This window comes from Silene latifolia, chromosome 10 (genome assembly GCF_048544455.1).
Source record: "Silene latifolia isolate original U9 population chromosome 10, ASM4854445v1, whole genome shotgun sequence".
Classification (NCBI taxonomy): Eukaryota; Viridiplantae; Streptophyta; class Magnoliopsida; order Caryophyllales; family Caryophyllaceae; genus Silene; species Silene latifolia.
The window spans coordinates 152,403,614-152,426,246 of record NC_133535.1 but is presented as its reverse complement, the minus strand read 5'-3'; the positions used below and the strand labels follow the sequence as shown (position 1 = coordinate 152,426,246).

The 22,633-nt window shown below is 32.0% G+C and overlaps 1 long non-coding RNA gene and 1 pseudogene across 1 annotated transcript; one reads left to right on the top strand and one right to left on the bottom strand.

Moving 5' to 3' along the window:
• Positions 1–15,737: 15,737 nt before the first annotated feature.
• LOC141609367 (uncharacterized) lies at positions 15,738–17,056 on the bottom strand. The gene is made up of 2 exons (XR_012527383.1): positions 16,809–17,056; positions 15,738–16,154 (listed from the first exon to the last, which is right to left on the bottom strand). It is a non-coding gene; the product is annotated as an uncharacterized LOC141609367 (long non-coding RNA).
• A 1,613-nt stretch (positions 17,057–18,669) lies between these two features.
• Positions 18,670–20,268, top strand: LOC141608565 (uncharacterized; annotated as a pseudogene).
• Positions 20,269–22,633: the final 2,365 nt, after the last annotated feature.

Genomic DNA, 22,633 nt, shown 5'->3' with positions numbered 1-22,633 from the left:
CAAAAGTCTTACTCCGTTGATTTGAATCTTAATTCTATAGGGTTTGGTCTTAGTCATGTCGTCATACATAAGACCGATACTGCGATACATACTCAAAAAATGGTGCAAAACTCGTCAAAGCTTTGAAATGTAAACGATGATGTGAGTTGTTGTCGATAGTAACTCCATGGTCCTATAGATACTCGTAATAAACATAACAATCAAAGATTACAAAAGTTGTTAGTCGTGTTTAAATTTCTCCGATAGGCGGTATATGTCACCTAACCAAGTAACCAGCCAACTCTCCAAATTTTATTTGGCTCCACCAGAAGGTATAGTAATTTTTCAACCCCTACACAAAAGATATTGAGATCGGAAAGTGATAGTAGCAGTTTAATACCTATAAAAGTCATTCCACATATCACATATACTAATCTGTTATATCTACCAAAGACATAAAACCCAAAATTTTGCACTTCAAAACACCATCCATGCGTTTTCTGTTGTTCTACTTGATTGGCCTGTATTTAATATCTTATAATGGCAGACTGATACATTCAAACTCTGTCTCGGCTTTTCAGCCATTTTGTCGTAATCATGAGCGACTGACCTTGTTACAGTTCAAGAATAGTTTTCGGATAGACGGTTCTCATACCTCTGATTATAGCAATCAGAAATCGTACCTTACGCAAAGGTGAAATCATGGATAGGAGGGCAAAGTGCTAAGTTGTACCTTAATGACAACGATTTTACTGGCGTCGTCCCAGCATCCATATCAAATCTAACAAATCTCGAAAAATTATCTCTTTCAAATCTCAATGTTTTTCCAGGACAGCTGATCTCAAACCTGCAAATCTACATAAACTGAAATCTATAGGCCTTATGGGATTGCCAACCTTACAACACTTAGAAGTATATCTTACGAATACTCAAGTAGTGGGTCGACTTCCACAGTGGTTTGGGAATCTAACCCAATTAGAGATCTTGGAGCTAGACGGAAACCAGTTGGAAGGTCCGATATCACAATGGTTCTCGCAAATGAAAAATCAGATAACGAAGATTTTGTAAGCCGGAAAATGTATCAAAGTTGCCAAACTTAAAAGTTGAACTCTTATCCAAATACATAAATTTAACATCCAAAAAATACATATCATTGTTACGACTGTCTATAGGAGATAGTAGCTAACGAACCGACATCATTGTTACCAAAAGATATACATCATTGTTAGTTGTTACCAAAAGATATATACTCGTACATCATTGTTACCAAAAGATACACATCATTTTTACCAAATACTAATATTTTCATCCTTAGCATTTCTATTCCAAAAGCAACATGCTTGTAGTTCGTCTTTGAGCTACCAACACATTTCCTTTTCATCTAGTCTGCCAGCACTATGGCGCTCGCTCTTGGAGCCTGTTCAAAGAGGAGTAAAATTGAGATATATTAACAAGGAATCTAGGATATCATGGATATTCAAACTGAAATGTAGAAGTTTGATCCTACGTTTTGTTCAGTCCAGTTAAATAAGAGAATGACTGACTCGTTATGCATAACTCGTAAGGACCCTAACTCGAATAATTTGTGAAACCATTCAAAGATTGACAAATGAACACAAGATCAGTTTTCCTTAAATATCCATCCCACCAGTTTAGAGTTGGTAACAGAAAAAACAACTACACTCTCTCGCAGCACCATAATGTTAACATATCCTACAACAACAAAAATGTGGTACGCGACTGATAACTTGCGCCTACCTAAAATTAATGTTTGAATTATGGACAAGTACAATAAAAATGTAAGTGCTTGTAAAATTTACGTACCTACTTATCATAGTTCAAACCTCTGTCATGGAGGCGGAAATCCAAATAAACCTCATTTAGCAGATTCGGTGAAGCCATCGCCAAATAAATCTTCATATGAACGTTCTCAAAATGGGTGGTGATTACTCTATCAACAACTTCAGGTGTCGTACGAGCAGCCTATTTTCATTCGTCATTCCCGAATATAATGTCAAATATTAACACTAATAAGGAAAAAACTTGTGAATTACCAAGTAATCAACAAAATACGGACTACTAGTTAGTAAACTTACATGCTCATTATAATGTTCCGCCGTATTTCTGAGAAACGGGATTATAGTTTTCACCTCTCTATAAGCATTCTTATTTTTGTCAAATCCATAATCGTAGACTGATCGAAGAAGATTGGTAGCAGGTAAACTCAGAACTATGTTCAACCAACTCCCAACATTTGTTGGACCTGTCTCAAGTGGCACAAATCGTTTAAAGAATAACGGATCTCCATCTTTTTTGCTATCATAGAATTCATTTGCAATGTCTGAAAACAAAAATCTTTCCTTGTATGTCCACAATAGTGGATTGTGACATATGATATACGAGATCGCCCTAAAAAAATGTATATATTAAACAAGTTATTTTCTGTCATTTAATACTATTATCAATTCATAAGGAAAATTATACAGCAAAAAAAAGTGATTACTTGAGTCTGTTTTCATCTCCTTACATAGACAAATTTACCGGGAAGAGTTTGTCAAAAAGGGAGAAAGTGGCCGTCATTGTTGTATTAGAAGTCTTGCTTCTGACCTTTTCCATAACCCATCTAAGATCACCAAGATCTTTCTTTATCCCATCCGGCCTGAACCCTGTGTATCAAAAATACAAAGTTTAAACTTCTAATTAAAATACAATCATACTCCTTACGCTAATTATTATAATTATAATATAATACATACAAAGTTTAAACTTCTAATTAAAATACAATCATACTCTTTACGCTAATTATTATAATCTATAAAATACTATTAAAAGGCATCCTAAAAATGCCAACTAGACAAAGCCACGTAGGATGTGGAAAAGCCACATAGACATTCACATTGCCACCTTGGTTAAGATTGACACACGTTTACCCAACTATTCTCCACGCAGACATCTATACTATATAGTTAAAATGCTACTTATACCATTTAATTTTATTCCACATGTTATTTTAGATTGGTTGAAAATGTTGTAATTTTTTTTTTTGGTAAAAAGTTAAACTTAAATTTCCTGAAATTGTACCACTTAAAATTTACACCTACATCTATTTATTTAAGATCGTTATACAATTCCTTTTAACTAAAACTAAAATAATTGTGAAGTTTAATAATATTCTTAAAAGTAAAGGTATGACATTTTATTTCAACCACTATTTACGATCAATAATAATAATAGTAATTTTTATTAACATTTTTTCCTATTTGTTTTACCTCTTGAGCTTCTCACTAATGAATTATCTTATTTAATAATACTCATAACTCAAAAATAAATGAAAAGGCAAATTAAAAGATGGGAAGCAATAGTTTATAATGGCTATTAAACATATAATAGTTTTCATTCACTAATCCTCCATTTAATAACTATTACTCATGAACTTCCAAATTACAAACTATATTTCATGGTTGAATTAAAAAATTCCAAAAAAAAATATGTAACTTACCAAAATTCACATCAAAATTTCTTAATTTACAATTAAAATTCCCATTTTACAATAAAAAGAAATGTTAATGAATCGATTAACATTTTTCATAGTAATATAGCTAATAAAAGTTTCACATTTATTTATTAATTTAAAATTACACAAACTTGAAAAGAAAAATAAATGAGCTTAATAATATTCTTAAACGTAAAATTATGACATTTTATATTCAACCATTATTTAAGTTCAACCCACGATAATTTTCACATAAGTCCAATGATTTTCTTAAAGGCATCGTCGAATTTTCTCACAAGTCTCTTCTAATTCCCTACCCTACCCTAACCGTTACTCCATTTAACTCTCATACTAATTTTGCAATAATTCCTACCACCATAAAGATTGTAGAAAGCAACCCACTATATACAACCCTTTGAATGCTTTTGTATTTTTCCTAATTAATATTTATGTCATTTAAAGTTTGTGAACACTAATTTTAGTGTCCATTATTTAACTTCCAAATTAACATTATTTAGCCTCTCCTATTTAAGAACGTCTCATTTGTTTTCCTCCAAAACAATCATTTGTGGATGGTAAAAATTTGCAGTATTTTCTTTAACTTGAATTTGGAATGACGAAATACTAATTTGTGTATTATTTTTTGTTATACTTTTGTTTTGTAGGCAATACGAAAGGAAGACCTTGTGATGAAGTCGTATGGTTAGTGGCTAACTCTTGATGCCATGCTCATGCATACTCCACAGGTAAATTTATTTTTTATACAACTAACAATTTCAATATTTTAGTTTGGTTTTAAGTTTTATAATTCGTACATAATCAAATTCTAAAATTTATGAATCTTTATTAGTTGATGATCAAAATTAAAGAATAGGCATATGATCAATGATGAAATAAATTCCGATTTCATTTGATATTCACCAAAAAAATCAACTATCTAAATTTTTAATTTTCCTAGAGATAACCCGTGATTTTCACGGGTAACAAAATTAGCTTTACCTAAAAAAGATAATAAAAAAAGTAAAAAAAAACATGAAAAGGCAAAGTAGCAATTAATATACTGATTTTCCACATTATGTAAACCATCATCTTCCACGCATTACTTCACTTCATAACTACAATATCTCTACTTAATGCCAAACTTTTCATATTCTATAATTATGAGATCAATTCGATAAAATTTTGCCTAAAAAGATGATCAATTGATAAGAACTCTAACACATTCCTAGAAAAAAAAAATAACATAAAAGGTTGTCTATTTTCACCTATATATTTTATGATTTTTCAAAAAAAAAAATCATATTTTTGCTTTGTGGTGAGTTGGAATCAAATTAATGGATGAGAAATTAAGAGATAAAAGGGAATTAGAATAAAAAAGAGAATAACATGACACGTATTTATATTGTATACTTCGCTATTGCCGTTATCGAATGTTGTTGAAGATACTTGAGATTGTCGATAATCAAATATAATTATCCATTATGCCGAATGGAGGTCCAACTTTGTTGAATAAAACCCTAACTTGATCAAATTGTATAAATTTTTTTAGTCTCACATTTTTAATAGCAATGGATGTTTTGGGATATTTTTAATATATTCGTAACTGTTAATGTGTATTTAATTTATTGAGACTGATATCAACAACATATTACAAATGCATCAACCAAAGCAAATTTAGTGTAAATATAGTATTCTTTATGTTTTTTATCAAGTGACTTAAAAATAAATTTATACTTTCTTTGTAGAAATAGTATACCTTTTAATTTTAATGTAAGAAGGTTGCATGAGTATTGATGTTGCTTTGTCTATTACACCCTTCTCATTTAAATTGTTTTACTTGATTAAACGTTACAACGGTTAATAGAAAATGAGGGAAAATAATAATTAACTTTATAAAATATCATTGTTATTTCCAAACGTACAGAAAAAATAAAAATAAGTATATATCTATGATTAACACTTCTTATTATCATTTTGATAGAGTTGGACTAAGAAAAATATAATTCAGTCATTGAGCAAAATTTATATAATTCCGTAACAAAAGCCAAAATAAGAATAAAAGAATAATAGGTTACAATAACACACACACAAAAAAACTTAACATAATTATGTGAATATCAAGCTATTACAAAAGCAGTAAAAAATAATTTACGTGATTTTCTCAAGAAATTAAACTAATATATACTAAAAAAAAAAAGACATGATAAAGCATCACATTCCATTTGACAGAATTTTTGCAAACCACATCGTAATGCATTTATTTTATTTTATTTTAGCAAAAAAAAAAATTGTTGTAAGAGTTTATAGGATTAAACACAATCATTAAAATTGGCTTTTAATTTTCAAACTAATTAAACAATCGCTAAACATCAAAATAAATACTAAATAAATTTTGAAATTTTATTGTTAGAATAAATTTTACGGATAAAATAATATTTATTCTGTCAACGTTTATAATCCGTACCATATTCTTTCAACACAATGTTGACCGATTAATCTACCTTGAATTATACTCTCTCATATTCACTATTATGTTTCACATTGTTTTTTGAGTAGTTTTTAAGAGAATTGAGATTTGTGGTGGAAAATGGAGGAAATGGAAAGTAAGATAAAATATGGGGTCATAAGTCCTAAGAATCACAAATTATAGACTAATAAGGAAATTGGAAGATATTAGTAAATTGGTCGTTGTAGAAAATGTGGAAGATGTTAGAGAATATGAGGGAGTAGTTCGCAAATAAAAATATAAAAATTTCTATTTTGAAAAATGATTTTTGGTTGAATTAATTATGTAGCTCAACTGTTTTTAATGAAAGAACAATAAAATAAAATAAATGACTGAAATGGAGGGAGTTTAATAAAAAAAGACTTAAAAAAATCAAAGACAACAACAATAATAACAATAATCGTGGTAAAACACTAATAAATGTAGCAATATTAGTGGCATTATACAAATATACGTATTGATTAATAGATTTTTTTTCTTACAAGGCTTTTTTGTCCTCAGTATTCAGTGCGATCGCAAACATGAGTTTGCATAACACATTAACAATCTAACGCCCCAACATAGCTAGACCCGTTAATTTCACGGGTAATAAAACTAGTTATAATATAATACAGAGTAATGATCACCTGATATATTGTTGGTGATTTCCGGGCATGGAATCAAAGTAACTTTGAAATCATCATTAATATACATCCCTTCCTTTATATTGCCTAAAAACTTTCCTTTTTGATGATTTTTGGTTACGATCTCAAAAATTCGTTTTCCAATGGTTAGTCCCAAATTCGTAAATTCACTACCATCTGGAATAAACACATTTGTCGAGTCTTTTGTAACCCATTCATCAAACTTCATCCCAACATCTTCTCCTAATAAAAGAATTTTATCTCCACGATCATAAGCAATTATAGGGGCAAAATCATAATCATTCTCTTCTAATTTGTTAAAACAACCATCAACTTCATCTCTGGTAGAACACTCTATTCCGATGAAAGGCTTTCTGTTAAAGGAAGCGTCACCTACATCGCACTTGAAAATGGGCCCTCTTTCTTTATGGAAATAATATTGAATTCAACCTCCTGTATGTTATTCACTAAATATTTCTGAAACATGAACAAAGTCAGGGTCAGTATATGATAAATAGGGAAAAATAAAATAAGACTTCTCTTTTGCACGAAAAAGAAAAAAATCTCTGAACTTATAAGCAGCAGCATGACAATAACACGACTAAGTAAATTAAGTTCGTGGCGTGAGGCCGGAGGAAGATGATGAAGGCAGCGAGTTCGAGAGCATGATGTTTAGCTCGATACCATGAGAGAACTTAATGTGTTGATCTCTTTAATTGTTCAGCAAGGCTTATATACATAATACAGTGAAGCTAACTCCCTAAACCTTAGCTACGGTTGCACCAAAATAGGATGACTAGGTAAATCTCTACAGATAAGAAATTAGACCAGTTTGGTTAGTCGATTACAACAACTATGTTGGAAATATTTGATAGAATAGAGAGAGTTGTGGGAAATGTTTCATAATATTAATTAGCAATTGCATAAATTACATTAATACATTAGCACTATTTATACAAGAGAATTTACAAGCTTAATCTACCCTAATTGATGCACTAGCTGTGATATATAGTGAATGATAAAGGAAAGAATTTCCTCAAACTAAATCTACTATAAACAAATATTATATTTAATATAGAAGATAAATATTTCTTTAATGAGAAAATATTCAAGAGTATTTTATGATGTATAAAGTAAAAATGAAAAGTAATTGACCCGGGGTAATTTTGTAATCTGATAAATAATATTTTATTTTGAATTTAAAATAAATGTACTTATAATTAATGATAAATAAGATCTCGTATAATAAGTTATATTATTTTATAGTACATATATGAACAATAAACACAAGTGACTCAATGGTTAATAAGTTAATGAAGGACTTTTCTTATATATTAACTTAACTTTGTATTACATTTTCGCTCTCCATTTTGTTTTTCATTTTTCCCTTTTTTATTCGCATATTGATGTGTGCATTCACCCAGAAACGGTTCTAAAGGATGATTCATGGCAGTCGACCACAAATCATTTTGGGATTAATGCTCTAATGTTGTTGTGAGATTTATAAAATGTTTAAAATCATGAAAATAAAAAAATCGGGCAATAATTAAAAAAAAAATGAAGAAAATCATATTAAAGACTAATGAGTATTTTTATGATGTATTAGGAAAAAATCATTTCACATCAACACTACTCCAAAAATTAAAAATCTACATAGTTATACTCATTAAAATGTAAAAAAAAAATGGTAGAAAGTTGGAACTAATCTTCAAAAAATTAGGGATAGACGAAAAAATGAGTACAAATTATGAAAAATAGTAATAAAATGGGGAATAATATAGGATGATTCTTTCAGAAAAATAACAACCCAGTGATATTAGCACATTAACGACACATATTCAAAGTATTTAATGATGAAAAGAATTGAAATACTCAAGAAAATGAGGATTTGTAAAAAAAAAAAGAAAAAAGAGTTCAAAATTAGGGATAGACGAAAAAATGAGTACAAATTATGAAAAATAGTAATAAAATGAGGAATAATATAGAATGATTCTTTCCGAAAAATAACAATCCAGTGATATTAGCACATTAATGACACATATTCAAAGTATTTAATGATGAAAAGAATCGAAATACTCAAGAAAATGAGGATTTGTAAAAGGGTTTTTCTATCCTATGCCCACTAGGCATAGGATAATAAACCAAAAATAGAAAGTATTAAATGATATTTTCATGGGAAATTGTAATATCTCATCACTTTTAATTTTCTTCACAAAAAATACATTTAATACTTTCCTATTTTTGCTTCTTATCCTATGCCTAGTGGGCATAGGATAGAAAAACCGTTTGTAAAAAAAGAAAAAAGAGTTGAAAATTATAGGTCTAGATAACAAACCACATGCCTATAATACTAAATCATACACCAACAAATAAAAAGGCCACATAATTTTAAAGTTAGAATCTACAAGAGATTGATCATGTGATGAGGAAAAGTTTTTTTTTTTTTTTTTTTTTTTTTTTTTGGGTACAAATGAGGTGCAAAGTCCCAAGATGAGGAAAAAGCTTGACATTGCATGTATGGGGATGAGACTTGAGCAAATAAGAGGTAGGAGCTGTGATTTAAAGTGTGAGATCAAATGCACGAGGTCTGATAGATGAACCAATTCAACCAAAACCTTAAGGTGATGGTTGAGACCCAACTATTATAAATATTCTTATTACGCTTCTTCACTCAAATCCACTTCGAGTTTTTTAGGAGTTTTGAGGTCACACTGGCTCTGATACCATGATAGATGAACCATCTCAACCAAAACCTTAAGATTGAAGCCCAACTATTATAAATATTCCTATTAAGGTCGGCTTCTAATATATGGAGGTTAATAATTTGTTTGGGTTTGGTTTATTATATTGTGTTTTTACATGGGTTGCATTATGGGCTGTGTTTATGGGCCTTATTTTTCCACTGATGTGTAAATACATCTAGAAATTTAGCACACGTTTTCATTTAAGACGAGTATATCAAGATGAGACAAGTATTACATATAAACCGAAAATAAAATACATTAGTCACTGAGATTAGCAATATGTGGTTGTCCCATCTAAGTAAGAGGGTGCTAATTAACCCGTTTTATTTTTTTTACAGATATATCCGTCTTTAAAAATACATATTCGAAATGTAGAATGTTATTTGAAAGTTCATCAGTTAAATGAGTCTAAACTTAGCATTTATAGGGAGCTTTAAACTAATACGGATTCTTATTCAAGACGGGTATATATGGCTTAAACTTAAAACGGGTATACGCGTCTGAAGAAAGACCTACTCGACATCTAGAATGTTATTTCAAAGGTCATCACTTAAATGAGTCTAAAACTTTGCATTATAGGGAAGCTCTAAAGTAATGTAGATTTTTATTTAAGACGGGTATGTCCGTTTTAAACTTAAAACGGATATATCTGTTTTAAGCTTAAAACGGGTATATCCGTCTTAAGAAAGATCACTCGAAATATAGAATGTTATTTGAAAGGTAATCAACTAAATGAGTCTAAACATTGTATTTATAGGGTGGCTTTAAACTAATAAAGATTCTTATTTAAGACGGGTACATACATCTTAAACTTAAAACGGGTATGTCCGTCTTAAACTTAAAACGAGTCAAGTAATAATATGTATAAGACAAAGCAACATGCATAGGGAAAAGTAACATGTTTGTCTTACTTGTACAAGTATGACGATATATGACCCGTTGTAATGTTAAGATGGATATATCATATATGTAACGTTGATTAGTATTACATATGAATAACAATATTTTAGGATTTAAGAGGTTTTCCATGTATTAGGTGCATGTATTTAATGTATATATGTATATTAAAGTAATGGGTAATGTGATTTCTTAGGAAGTAGCTTTTGCCCAAATCAGTGGCGTAGCTACCATAGTAGCATGGGGTAGCAGCCGCTACCCTAAACCCCGAAAATTAATTAATCTAATATAGAGATAAAAGTAACTTAAAATTATTTCAACCAAAACAATAGCCAAGAGACAGTTGCAAAGAAAACATAAATAGCAATGATCATAAACGAAATATTAAGGAGTCACACTTACTTCCTCTATGGTGGAAGGTATCTTATCATACTTCAGTTGAGTAGCATGACCCCGTACCATTTTCTGCTAGTGAGATAAGAGAATAGAGAAAATGAGGAAATCAAGGCAAATACTAATTGGGGAGCATTGAGCTTCCTAAAGAAACGGTAGAATGAGTTCATTTGTTTTCATTTACATCACACAGACATATATTCTTTTCAAGATAAACTGTGGTGAGCACTTAACTCATACAGTACATACCAGACTTGTAAATAGAACAGGCAAACAGATCGGGTAAATATCTAGTCGAATCATGGTGTCAATCATTCAAAGGAAGAGAATGAACAACAGGAGGCAAGCTTAGTCACACAAATTCAGATTGTTGTGATAGTGAGTTTACTTGCTAATGCCAAGGGAGATGCTTGTAGTGAATACTCTAAGTCATTTGAATAGTGTCCGGTGAGAAATAAGAGCGTTAACAACAAGCTAAACAATTCAGATTTTCACATAACGATGATGAACATCCAACTAACAAAAATAAAATATTTGTCCATAAACAAATACTCCCTCTTAGTTTAGTTTAATTGTTGGTTCCTCTTTCCTTTTCGATGTTAGTCAAGTGTTGAAAATTCTCATTTGCGACGGCTTTACCCGTCGCAAGCTTGCGACGAGCCAAATACATCCCATTTGCTACCCGGGTCAGCTAAACATGGAGCCGACATTTCCCTGCATGCATTAATGAGAGTGATGTACAATTGAGATTTTTGTATATCTAATAATACTAAACCCACATATTTAATTCTAATAATTGGCAATAAACATGCCACCATTTAATGCCCTCCGTCCTTCATCTGGTTCATTGTCGCTCTTGCTTTCTCTCATCCTTGCATAAAATTGAAAATTCCATTTCTTCCCTCTCTATTTTCCAAAATCTTATATTCATCTTACAAATTGTTCTCAATTTATAGTATTAATATCTATAATTTTGTGCGGAAAAAAATAAATGGCCGACAGATGCATACTTGACGGTGCCCTAATCGATTTAGCCCTAATCGACGGTACAATGGAAGACGAAGATGACGATGATGTCATAATTCATCAAGGGTTGACGGATAAGAGTAAAGGTATGTATTATTACGATGTTTATGCTGTTGAAAACTTATAGCTTATTATCATTATAATTATTAGGGTAAATCCAATAATAAAATTTCGACTTCTAAACACGGTTATGTTGAATGTTCTTAATAAAATCATATTTTACTCTCTTCTCATAGAACATGAACTGTGATGAATGTTTCCTTGAATATTGTTGTATAGGTCTTTCATCGTAGCATACATGTTTGAAGATGAGAACAACGTGTGTAAATGTGTATATCTTTTGTGTGAATGTCATCTTGTAAATTATTTGAGTCAGAAATTATAAAAAGGCAGTAACTAATAAAGGTACATGTTATTGTATAAAGTAATTAATGTCTACACTTTGCCAGCTAATGTCAGCACGTCAAAACTGCAGTACAACATATCATTACAAAACATATGTTGTTGTATATGTACATGTTGTTATTGATGTTGTCATCTCATGGAGTATAAAGTTTGATGATTGTTAACTTGAATATTAGTGTATAGGTTTTGAGTGTAGTATATATGTTTGAATATACGTCTCAATGTTTGAATATAGTGGCTGTTTATATTTTTTGTGTTAATGTCACCCCTGTCAACTATTTTAGTTCTAGATTATTTTAATTAAGGCTCGTGTTATCGTGTATCACATAAATGTCTCTACTTTTAGTCTTAATGTCACCCTGTCAACTAAAATACAACAAAATATGTAAAGGCACGTGTTGTATATGTAGTTAATGTTTACACTTTTCTACATAATGTCTCTCTGTCAATTATAGTAGGTTAGATTATTTGAAGGCACATGTTGCATATCTAATAAATGTGTCTACTTTTTGTCCTAATGTGACTCTGTAATTAGATGTTTATAAGTACGACAAATTATGTAAATGCACATGTTGTTGGTTATCTCATCAATGTCTCAACTTTTAGGCCTAATGTCACCCTGTAAACTTACGTAGGTTGTTGGTTTCAGCATTAAAAGACGATGCATGCAAGTGTTGAGCCCAACTAAGGTATTTTAAATTTCAATATTCAACTTTTGATTTCAAATTATGTATTGTTATTTGGGTCATTTTACGGTTTGTTGTTCATTTTTTGTTGATTATAGTTGAAATTTTTACTTGGACACTTTGTTACTACTTGTGGATATAATTTAATTTAATTGATCATTATTAATGTCCTCACTTTGTTTCAGCATTAGGAAAGCAACTTCTCGCAGAGTGAACGGGTCTGGCACCCCCAAAGTCGAGAGATACTTTGTATGCTCATGTGAAGGAAATCATGGGAATGGTAGTAGACGAGTTGAGAATATGTTAGCATTTATAATTTGGTAACATGAGAATGATAGTAGGAAACCATTGAACTTTACAAGTCATGTTGTCATTCTTGAACAATATGTTAACATTCATAATTTGGTAACATTTTTGATAAAAATGTGAATGATGGTATCAAGGTATACCTCGCAAGTGCACGATTTATCGTTATGCAAAATTGAGGGTCGATCCCACAAGGAGTTGGTAGACAACTAATCGTTCTAATCCTTTTGTTTAGCTAAGCCGACAATATAAAATGAAGTTGTTATACCAATTCTACCTTAAACAAAATAAAATGCAAACCAAACTAAAGAAAGATAAATGAGCAAGACGAGGATAAGTTGTAATTCAAGGAATTAAAAGGCCTAGAACTCGGTTCTCCCACGACAATTCATAATTCCACACATTGATTCTCTAGGCTAATCGTTTAGGTAGACGGGCAAGGAGGAGATGGCTCTAATTCGCCTAAGACCCCCCTCTCGGGTTCGAAGTAGGGCACTAGCACTACCCACCAACCCCCCTCTCGGGTTCGAAGGTCGGAATCCCCAACTCAACACCCAACAACCCCAAAAACATGGATTTTTCCGAGGTGGTCAAGAATTTGGTCAAGGTCATTAAGCTCCCATCGTATTCCGGGTCATCCCACTCCTCCTCTCGGAGGTCGATTTCAAACGCTAGCCTAGAGGTATCCTCCCTTAGTTCTCCCTTTCGGTCTCAACCTAGGTTAGTGATAAGACCAATTTCCGGGTATCCAATTTACAACCTAACCAACTCTCGTTGGTGGACAAGGGTCACAAATCGACGCTACCCAAAATTGATCCATAAACCATGTCATTCCTCTAAACTACCCTCACCAATTTCCCCAAACAAGTAGCCTTTATGAGAACCAATTAGTGAAATTACTCATGTCGGGTCAAACCGAGTCCTAGTAGAAGACTACTCACTAATCATGTTTCTAAAGGCAAGAGAAACAATAAAGATGGAGTCTTTAAGCATAAACATAATGGGAGAATGAATTCTACTTCTAAACATGCAATAATCCAACAATAATTATGAAGAAAGATAATTTAGTCTAATAATGAGGATGATTAAACTAAAAGACACAACCTTTAACATAACCTACTCAAAGATTCAATCTTTAGCACAAGGAAATCAAAGACTCAATCTTTGGGTGTAAATAACAAAGATGAACAAAAGAAAGATGAACAAAAGATAAAATAACAACAATCAAACAACAAGTATGGAAATTTAACATAAACAATTAAACAAAACTTAATGGAAAAGCAAATGTAAACTAATGAAATTAGGAAGAGAAATAATACCAACTCAATAGCAACAAAGGAATTTGATTGAACAATAAGGAAGGAGGAACCTTCAATCTTCTTACAACCCAATTTCTACTACTAAATAATTGAAGAACTTGTTCTAATTAAAGAAAGATTAGCAATGTAATTAACAAGGTTCAAACTTGGAAGAGAAAATTAATTTAGATCTAGGGTTGTGTGTACAAATGGTTAAGGAAGGGGGCATTTATAGTCTTTCATAAGATTAAGAAGAAAAGAGGAGAAAAGCCCAAAATCCGTCAGCTGTTGCGTTCTGCCGGTGGACCGGCTGCCGGTTCGCCTACCGGCAGCGAGGTCAAATAAACTTGAAGTTTGGAAATAGCTGGCAAGTGTGTTCTGCCGGTGGACCGGCTGCCGGCCTGCCAGCAGAACACTGTCTTCATAGTCTTCAAATCCTTCATAATGTTGTGTTCTACCGATGGACCGGCTACCGGTTCGCCTACCGGTAGCGAGGCCAAACTTATTTTTCTCCTCTAATTCCAATTCAACTCTAGCTGCTGTGTTCTACCGGTGGACCGACTGCCGGCCTATCGGCAGAACACAGCCTTCAGCATTTTTCCTCCATTTCCTTGGCATTGTGGGGAGTACTATTAGATATACTCTTCTCAGAATCCTTCCCTTCTCTTTCTTCTCAAGCTAACACGGGTTGGCCCTTCACTCGGGTTTCATTCCGACTTCCCTTTTTCAAGGCTAATTCCCTGCAAAAGATCAAGGGGAGCCGTAATATAGCGGCACGTGGAATAAAAGGGCAAAATATGAGCGAAAGAGAGCTAAAACCGTGCTAAAGAGGTAGAAACGCATGGGGAACGAGAAGTAAAAAGGCGTAAACTAATCACATATCAGTGAACAACTTTTTTCAAACCCGTGATAAGAGAGACAATTTTTAATTACCATTTACCAATATATATGTCCTTTATGTTCACATTTTTTTAACATAATGCTACAATTCCACAGCAGGTTGCATTATCAGTTTACTACCATAAATAATTTGCTAACATAAATGAATATGTGAAAAATGAACATGTTGCCATTCGTGAACAATATGTTAGCATTTACAATTTGGTAAACATTATTTATAAAAATGTGAACAAATTTTTTCAAACATGTAATTTTTTTTGAAATATGTAAACATTATTGATAAAAATGTGAACAGATTTTTTCAAACATGTAAACATTATTGATAAAAATGTGAACAACATTTTGGCTAACATAATAAATGAATATATAAATTTTTTTCAAACATGTTAACATTATATTTGTAATTACCAATATAAATGCCTACTATGTTTACATTTTTGAATTACCATAAATAATTTGTTAACTAATATTCACATTCTTAAAGAAATTGTCACCCTTCCATAGCAGGTTAAATATTGACAAAGTGTGGTGACAATTGTTCAAAAATACATGCCCAAAATACAATGAACGTGACCAACATAAACTTAATAAAACATGTCCTAAATACATAATCGACGTCCAAAGTGAGACATAAGTTTACAGATCACAAATCATGTTCAAAATAAGGCCATAAAAGATGTCCAAAAAAAGGCAATACACCAAGTCCCAAATAAACATAACATTTACAGGTCTACGGTTTCTTGACAGTGGTCCTTTTCCCCCTGGTGCAGGTATTGGTCTGGCTGACCTACGGATCGCCTGCCTCCTCATTTGGAACACCAATATCATCAAGCCCCAGGTCAAAAGACGGCGGCTTCACCATCTCAACTTCGATTAACGCATCCAACTTTCTCAGCAGCTACCAACACCAAAATGAATAAACCAATTTAACAACATCAAAATACGACAATTTAAAAATGAAACATACAAAAACTGTAAACATTTTAAGTCAGTTTGTGACCATTTCAATTATACAACAATGAAGTCTAAAATAGTTACAAATAACGCATTGCCCAAATATAGAACAAGTACCTATTTTATCAAACTATGTTACCTACCTACATTTTTCACCAGATTATTACGACATCACTTTCTCAGCATCTAACAACACAAAAATGAATAAACCTATTTAACACAAAAAATCAAAATACGACAACCAAATAAATGTGCATGTGTCCATTATTAAAACATAATCTTTAAAAAATCAATGAAATCAAAAAACCGTCTCCGACATGAAAATCTATGAAAAAAATCAATGAAAACACCGACTCCGACATGAAAATCGATGATGTATCCTGCTATGTTGTCATTGTATACACAAAATAACAACAAAAACAACAATGACAAACAATCAGAAAACTACAAGATAAAAAACAAATTACATATAACAAAACCACCATAATCAAACAATCTGTCCACATGGATCATTTGCATGTCTCCATTACAAAACCACGGAACTATAATCAAAACCATTAAGCAAAGAAATAAAAACAAAATCAATGGAAATACATACCTCCACCGACATCATCACCCGCCCCTTGCGGATCTTGTGTTTTTCTTAAGTGGTTGTCGTTTTGTTACCATCCTTCTTGATAATGTTTTGTAATTTGTTGGCTGATTATGAAGGATCGGAAAGAGAATGAGGCATATGAAAGATTTTTTAAGAGAATTTTGAATGGGGAGAGAGGAGGAGAGAAGATGATACGGAGGAATGTGAAAGAGTTTTAGAGAGATTAGGTTAACAATACAGTTTTTGTGGTAAATGAGTTACATTGGGAACGGGGGGCTTTATTATTTGTTTAATGCCAACATTCCCTTCACAAACAGTAATAGTCAGCATTTACTATTTGCGCACAGTACGGGTTGTCAACCCATTTAGCAGTTAAACGGCACTATCCGACCCGTCGCAAGCTTGCGACGGGTATCTCCGTCACAAGCAAGACGGATTGATAGAAACTAGTCATTTAAAAGCGAGAAAAATGTGAAGCTACAAGAATATTCTCCAGGTTACATAATAATAAATAGGATTAAATTAGTAAGAGAGTTGATTAATTAAAGTTATTATTATATGGAGGGAAAGAAACAATGCCGGTAAGCCTGTGTGAACAAAGGTAACCAACACTTGCTCTTCTCTCTAATTAATTAGTTAATTAATTTAATTAATTTAATTAATTAACTAATTAATTAATTTTGTGGACAAGAAAAAGAGGAGAATTTTACCTTACTGAAGAAGGTAAGAGGAGATGATAGAGTAAACAGAAATGGGTGACTTGTGGATAGGAGTTACTGAGTTAGACCATCTACATTGGGGTTCTCATGCATTTTCACCAAAAATGTGAGAATTGAAGTGACAATTAAAATGATTAAAAAAATGCAAAAGAGGAGAGAGGTTGTGCGAAAAATTTCGCCTGTACGAGAAATAGTGAAGAGCCATTGGTGGCCCACAAATAGAATAAAAAATAACAATACGATAAGTGGGGTTGTTGGAGTTGAATAAGAGCATGGCACGTGGAGTGTAGAGAGCCATCCTCAACAGCTCTTTTTTTTTTTACTCACAACGGATACATGCAACGGTAATTTTGAGTGTAATTAATTTTAATTAATTTTTTTTTTTACAAAAAATAAAATAATCATAATTTATAATTTTTGACCCTCTATAAAATGAGCCTAAATATCAAAATATTTTCTCACATTTCTTCTTCTATTTTTCTCTACTTAATCTTTTCAAATATTATTTACTTTCAATGTGAATCCTTATAATAATAATCATAACAATATGAATCCAAATTTTAATAATAATATAAATCCTACATATATGAATCCTAATATGAATAATAATATGAATCCTCCTAATATGAATAATAATATGAATTCCCCTAATATGAATCCTAATATTAATTATACTAATAATTATCATCCTTCTGAAATGCAACCACCTCATTCATTATCATAGTTCTAATCCTAATTGTACTTATTCTCAACCAATTAGGCCTATTGCTACATCATTTTCCTCATATTCGCAACCCGTTCGTCAAGCAAGAGATCCATCCCAAACTCTCCCAACTATCCACATTTCAAATGATAATGAAGTGGAAGTTGATACGGGGAATGATTCAACACCCACTTCGAATACCGTTAGATCTAGTTCTTGGCCAAAAGCAGAAGATGAAGCCCTAATTTCGTCATTCATGAGGGTTTCAGAAGACCTCATAGTTGGCACGGACCAAGCAAAGGAAGCACTTTGGAAAAGGGTTAAGTTATTCTACGATGAGGCCCAAGAAGCCAGACCCGGTGACTTGAAGAAACGAACTCGTGCTATGCTTGATGGCCGATTTCAAAGAAGCTCAACCTAAGTCTTGAAATGGAGTGGATGCATGGAATTAGCCACCCGGAGGAAGAGGAGTGGGATGAATGAAGACGATGTTATCGCTGAGGCTAGAGAATTATACAAACTAGGTAAATTCGCTTTGGAGCATGCGTGGAACATACTGAAACAATATGAAAAATGGAAAATAGCAATTTCTCCATACGCTAATGTGAGTTATGAGAATACTCCAAGTGGAGTTGATGGTAACGATGGAAGTAATATTAGCGGGAAAAGAGTACGCCTTGAGGGTGAAGAGTACTCTACACCCATCTCTCTTGATGGCGAAACTATGGGTACTTATTACTCATCTCTCATATTAATTTCTCTACATATATTCTCATATTTCTATTTATCTCTTTATCTTTCTAATCTCCATACAGTTAGCATTTAAATATGGATCCTAATAATTTTAATAATATGGATCCTTATAATTTTAATAATATGGATCCAAATAATTTTAATAATATGGATCCAAATAATTTTAATAATATGGATCCAAATAATTTTAATAATATGGATGATTTTAGTTCCTCCTTGTTTAATTATTCCTCGGACGAACGTTTTGAAAAACGCTCGGAAGAATTTAGACAAAGGAGAGACATTTTATTTAATCAAGTTCTACAATCACTAAATCAACCATCTCAAATTCCTCGAAGACGACCTCGACGAAAAAGAAGGTATATTGAGAGGAATCGGGAAGATGGTCACCAACGACTACTTCGCTGCTAACCCGGTGTACACAAATGAGATGTTTCGACGCAGATTTTGAATGCGTAGACATTTGTTTCTGCGAGTGGTAAATGGTGTCCAAGCCGTTAGTGATTACTTTGTAGATGGACACGATGCAACTGGTAGGGGCATTTTTACTTCGTTGCAGAAATGCACTATGGCAATTAGAATGCTTGCGTATGGAGACTCTGCCGACAGGATTGACGAGTATTTAAGAGTTGGTGAATTAACCGCACGAGAGTGTTTCGAATATTTTACTAATGCAGTTATTTCTCACTTTCGAAATGAATACTTAAGGATTCCAACCGTAGAAGACACTCAAAGGTTACTTCAAATCGGAGCATCTAGAGGTTTTCCAGGAATGTTGGGGAGCATAGACTGTATGCATTGGAAATGGAAGAATTGCCCAAAAGCTTGGAAATGGCAATTTCAAAGGCGTAATTCAAGTGTGACGGTAATTTTGGAAGCGGTTGCCTCACAAGATCTATGGATATGACATTCCTATTTTGGTACTCCGGGTTCGGCAAATGATTTAAATGTTTTAAACCGTTCTCCAGTTTTTGATGCCTTATTAAATGGGTATGTGCCAAACGTTAATTATATGGTAAATGGCAATCAATATGATTGCGGTTATTATTTAACGGATGGTATTTACCCAAAATGGGCTACGTACATTCAGTCGATAAGACATCCGCAAACACCCAAAGACAGGTTATTTGCAACTAAACAAGAAAGTGTTAGAAAGGATATTGAACGGGCTTTTGGCGTATTACAAGCTCGATTTGCAGTGATACGTAATCCAGCGCGTTATTGGAGCAAAGAATTTAGTTTATTTACTTGTGTGTATGTGTTTGTTCCTAATTGTTTAATGCTTTAATTTGGTTATGTTTTAATTCTTATGTGTTTTAATTGTTAAGTTTAATTGTGTATTTTTTATTGTTGTTTATTATTATTATTAGTGAATGTAACTTATGTATGTTATCAATGTATCTGACAAAATCTTATCTTTTTTCTTATCCAATCTTATAATTTTATCTTCATCTCTTACACACAATCTTAACTTTATCCTTATCTCTTACACAAAATCTGAAACTTATTCTTATCTTTTACACACAATCCTAACCTTATCTGTATCTCTTACACAAAATCTGAAACTTATCCTTATCCTTTACACACAATCCTAACCTTATCTTTATCTCTTACACACAATCTTATCCAACGACCAAGATCAAAGAACCGAGATATCCATCCAACGACATAAAAAAATGAAAATTATCTATAAATAGAACAATACTTTACCACTACACATCTCTCATATTTTAATATCTCATACATACAATCTTATTACTCTCTACTTCAAACAATATGTCAAACAATATTCAAAAAATGTTGGCTCTACAAAATGCAATTGATATTATTATAGAAGAAACTCAAAAACTATTTGTTTGCTTAAAAATTGTTCTGAGGGAAGGTGTTATATGAAATAAACTTAACCAAACTCCAAATTGTGTTATGCTTGTTAAGATTATTCGTGGAGAAACACCAAATGAATTGCTTAACCCTGGCTATGCTCACATGCAAAATGTCACTCGAGCTCATTTTTATTCCAAAGAGGGCAGTTGGTTATCATTGAAACAAGAGGTAGTAGATTTTTTCTCTAGGCTTGAAAATGTCTTAACATGTAGTGCGCTGATAGATATCTGTTGTGGGAGACAAACTTTATTCATCCTCCCGGAAGGAGAGCGTTCCAAACTTATGTTATTAGACAACATATACTCAGACTATTTAATGGATGAAGAAATTGCAGATCAGATGGAGAGAGTCAGGCAGAGGACGTTGCCATCATCCCCCTCTTCAGTTGATAGTTGCAACAGAGAATTTCCGTAGTCTGTTGTTGAAGTGTAGATGTTTATTTTTATGTTAACCTTGTATTAGGTTTTACTTTGTTTTAATTTTCTTACTGCAATGTACTATTTTCTATCTTTATTTAAAATAAGAAAATATCCGTGTTAAATAATGACTCGAGATTAAATATTGTAAAAAAATGAAATTAAGTGTGAGTTTCAAATTTACCTTAATTTATAAGCAAAAAAACCGTTAAAAAAAAGATAATTGAATTTTCAATAATAACAATAAAAATAATAAATTATAAAATCGAAAATTTTATATGATTGCAAATAATGAAAATGAAGTAAAAATAAATATAGTGTAAGATAGTGGAATGTTGAGGTGGATAGTGTGGGGTATTGTAAAGTATGAAAGAGAAGGAAAGTTGAGTATTTGTTGACGTGGTTGTTTTTTTTTGGTGAATTTTGGTGGTGAGTGGAAATGTGAGGTGGATGTCGAATTGGAGAGAGAATAGGTGAAAAAGTGTAGAGTGAAGATTGGTGAAATTTTCACGATTGCGGATGGTCTTAGGACTCAGCATATCTCGGTGGGAGTGTCTGAGACTTGGAGTGGATTATGGACTTAGCCGTTAGGTTAAAAACTTCTGGTTATTTTTGTTGGATATTTTATTAAACCGCATTGGGTAATTTGGGCCTAACATCCGATTGCTCATTTTAACCCAACTAGTCATAAACCCGTATGTGTTCTCACATTTTATTATAAAAAAAATATAAACTTTTATATTAACTAATATCTTCCTTTTTAAGTTAGTTAATTTTAAAAATATTCTTTTTGTAGTTAGTGTAAATGATTTATTAGAGTTAGTTGGCCGTGTAATTGTGTAGTACGATGTTCCTCTTGTAAGCTAAACTAGTTTTCAACCCGTGCAATTTGCACAAGTATGTTTTTAAAAACATTGATACAATGATTAACATTAAAAAAATGTTAACCAAAAATACATGAATATTTTATATTATATTTCTTCAATAATGATTATAGGTTAAAACACGTGCAAAAATTGTAAAAATGAAACGTGGCTACACGGTATTTGCATAAAATGTTTCCATGAGTATCCATAATAGCTCCCTCACCCTGTCACCTTGTTCACTCCGCCACTATGATCAAGTTTTTTCTTTAATGAAAAAAGCTTAGCAGAATTTCATGCACGAATATGCTATTTTAGTAATTGTTATTATAAAAATGTTCAAACAATATTTTTGTGTTTAATTTTTATATCAAGTTTATATACTAAAGATTGTTAATTATACATCTCAGCTGAAAAAAAAACACCTATTTGTTATAACTTTATTCATTGTTCTTAAACAAAATTTTGTTTAGTCATAAATCGCTCTCTA